The 3508-nt window shown below is 49.9% G+C and overlaps 1 long non-coding RNA gene across 1 annotated transcript; it reads left to right on the top strand.

The window, feature by feature from the left end:
- Window positions 1–1177: 1177 nt before the first annotated feature.
- LOC145536971 (uncharacterized) lies at window positions 1178–2485 on the top strand. The gene is made up of 3 exons (XR_014076107.1): window positions 1178–1525; window positions 1855–1983; window positions 2163–2485. It is a non-coding gene; the product is annotated as an uncharacterized LOC145536971 (long non-coding RNA).
- Window positions 2486–3508: the final 1023 nt, after the last annotated feature.

Below are 3508 nucleotides of genomic sequence, written 5' to 3'. Positions count from 1 at the left end.
TTGAGTGCTGAAAACCATGCTCTGCTCCAGACGTCCATTGCCGTCTGTCTGCAGAATTCTCTGGTGATGAGGACCTTGCAGCGCTATTTCCCCCCCTCCACTTTTTACTAAGCCTCTGCACGAAAGTCAGGGTTAAATCTAGCGTATGTGCCCTAGCCTCAAGTGTCCTTCCCGAGGGCATTCATTTCTGCAGTAGATGGATCAGGCTTCATCTTGTGCCTGTGCTGCTGTTGGGGGGTTCAGGGTCCACACAGTTTGGTGATTGTTAACTGCAGAAAATGAAAATGAGCTACTGTGCCCTCTCTGACTTTAGTTTTAGCTTCTGCACTTCTTAATACTGTATTTGTCTTCTGGTTGGAGGGGAAGTTCTGAGATCCAGATATTCAAGGAGTGCAACACAAGTGAAGACAATGTAAGAAGCCGGAGAATAAGACAGTAGTTTATTGCCATTCAGTATTAATTTTGGAATATTTTCTCATTTTATGAAGTGAAGTGAAGTGAAAGTCGCTCAGTCGTGTCTGACTCTGTGCGACCCCATGGACTATAGCGTCCATGGAATTCTCTAGGCCAGACAACTGGAGTGGGTAGCCTTTCCCTTCTCCAGGGGATCTTCCCAACCCAGGGGTCGAAGCAAGGTCTCCTACATTGCAGGCAGAGTCTTTGCCAGCTGAACCACAAGGGAGGCCTGTGCCATGGCAATACTGTCTGAAAACTGAAGTGATGGACGAACACATGAAAGCACTTGAAATAACGCTTGGACCATAGGAAGTGCTAGCTATCACTACGGTCAAAGAACACAGCTATGATGTGGAGTGGGCAAAAAGGGGACCAGGGTGGGTGGTGTGGCTTGGCCCCTTGCCCTCGACTCCCACCTTAGTCCCGTGAGACCCTCTGCGGCATACGTTGGAGAAATCAAAGTTGCACTGTGGAACTAGCTTTAGGCCATGAGACGGGAAAGTTGGCATTTGTGTCTCAGTGACGTCTCCGTGGACACTTGGCGGGCTCCATTCTACGCCATCTGAGCCGGCACTGGAGGGGCCCGTGTGCGCAGGCGCATCGGGGGCACCTGAAAGGAGCGTGGCATTGTGTCGGGGCGGAGTCCCTCCAGCCTCACGGGGTCTCCATGGCAGCCCATGGGTGGCTGGGCTGTATGCGCAGGCGCACTTTTGGCGTCCTTGCGCAGAAGGGGAGGGACTTCGTGAGGGGCCCAGTCTCTCCGCCCCTTATTTGGCATCTGAGGGAGACGCGCAGCAGCCATGCAGGCATCGCGTGGTGGTGCCGGTGGTGCAGAGGGCCGAGATGACCAGCATAGCTCCAGAGCACCTCCTTGCCAGAGTGGTTCAGGCAGCGCCGAAGGTGAGGATCGTCACCGGTCCCCAGAAGGCCGGGGTGGGCCTGGCAGAGGAAGAGCGGTGATGGAAGATCCTGGAGCTCGTCCCCGGGGTGAGCAGGCACCAGGTGGCCTAGGACCTGCTGGAGATGTAGCACCCGTGGTTGTAAGGCGTAGACGTGAAGAGGTGGTGCTGTATCCTTTTCATGGAGCCTTTCTGGGCAGGGTCAGTGGTGTGGTGGTGGGAAACATGCCGGCAGCCTGAGGAAGGGATAGAAGGGAGTACGGGGGCGATCCGGGGCAGCAGGACTGGGCAGCCTGGCAGGAAAGGAGGTTGTCGAGGCCTGAGGAGCCTGGAGGGTGGGGGAGATGGACCGAAGGGTTAGGGAGGCAGCTCAGGGTGGTCTCAGGTTGTGGTTGGGAGGATGGGCATCCTGGGGTAAAAGCGGGCCTCTGAGGTGTGAGGAAGCCCGAGATACCAGAAAATTCAGTAATGGATGGTGCCTTAACCGTGTCTCTCCCAGCACACTCAGAGTGCCTTTCCAGTCGCCCCTGGAGGCAGACATGGCTCGCAGATCTCTGCTCCCAGATGCCCAACGCCACCAAGGATTGATTCGGAAGGAATTTGCAGTGAATGGCAGTGACCTGCTTGTGTGAGTTCCAGACGAGTTTGCCTTGGGAAGTGGGGGGTGGCGGGTGCTGTGGTCTGAGTTCCCTCTTAAGCGTGCTATGATGGAGACACTGTGGGGCTTGGTATAAGGAGGGGGGTTGGTACCCTAGACCTACAGGAGCAATCTTCCCTTTAACCTGATTTTCTTTTCCCTGCTTTTAGTAGATGGACTGCTGAAGACATTGCTTTCATCCGACTTTCCATGAACCCATTCCTCGATCAGCTTTCCCTGGTGATTCAGAACATTCGGAGCCTTGGGCTCCCACCTCGCTGAGGAAAGGGGCTGAGGCCTAACCTTGTGTCCCCTACTCAGCGGGGCATAGGGAATTCAAGCTAAGAGTCATCGCCACTTTGTTATTTGAGTCTAAGTTTTTGCCTTTACTGGCCTTTGGTCTCTCTTGGTTCACTTGCTTTGTTTCCCTGCTGCTTGAGGTGTGGGGTGCTTCAGTGTTTATTACAGCAGAAAATAAAACTAAGTCACTTTTTGTGCCCCAGTTTCTTTTCAGCTAATGCGCTTTGGATTTTAAAAACACTTTTTATCTTTGTTCTCGTGTTAGAGGGAAGGTACTGAAATTCAGATGTTTGAATTCCAATAACAAGGGAATTGAAAACAATTTGGGAAAATGAAAATCGAGCCCTATGTTCAGCACTAAATACTGTCTACATTTAAGAATTTTTTCTAGTTGTACTTGCACATTAAATATATAATAGCATGTGATGTAGAAGTTATCATGTTTAGCTTTAATTTTTTTCCTGAATTTTTTTTCATTTGGTATACTAGCTTTTCCACTTTCTAAATTCTCTTCAGAAATGTGTTATTCAATAGATAGAAGATGCAACATAATGTAATTATTGGGACTTCCCAGGCAGTCCAGTGGATAAGACTATGCACTTCCAGTGTGAGGGCTGCAGGTTCAATCCCTGGCAGCAGAACTACGATCCCACATGTCTTGTGGCGTGGCCAAAAAATTAAAATTGGGTCTTTAAATAAAAACAACAACAACAATAATAATCTCATTATGGAACATGTAAGTTGTTTCCACGTTTTTCATTACTATGGTTAATGAATTAGTGGAATTTATAATTCTTTCCATTAATGGTTATTTCCTAAAAGTATTAATATATTCCAAGAATTTGAAATACTGACCTGTTTACTTCTCTCTTTCTTTTTTTTTTAATTAATTTATCTTTTCAATTGGAGGCTGATTACTTTACAGTATTATAGTGGTTTTTGCCATACATTGACATGTCCAGGCTCCCCCTGGGGTCCTCTTGGCCACAGAGCAGGGGACAGACATAGGCAGTAGACCAGGTCTTTGCACACCCTAAAACTGACTGGGAGCCAGAATCAACAGAAACTGGGAGGGTGGAAAGGTGGGATGGGGATGCCCCCCACACAGGAAAGGGTCAGCCAATGCTGGTGGCTCTTCCCCTCCAGTGTGGGTGAGGGAATGCTGCTGGGGGGCCGAGGACTCTCCAGCCAGGGGGTGGGGCTCAGGGACCGGATT

The sequence above is a fragment of the Giraffa tippelskirchi genome, chromosome X, assembly GCF_054371585.1.
Source record: "Giraffa tippelskirchi isolate mGirTip1 chromosome X, T2T-mGirTip1v1.2.pri, whole genome shotgun sequence".
Lineage (NCBI taxonomy): Eukaryota > Metazoa > Chordata > Mammalia > Artiodactyla > Giraffidae > Giraffa > Giraffa tippelskirchi.
The sequence above is the reverse complement of the archived record's forward strand: the minus strand, read 5'-3'. Positions and strand labels throughout refer to the sequence as shown.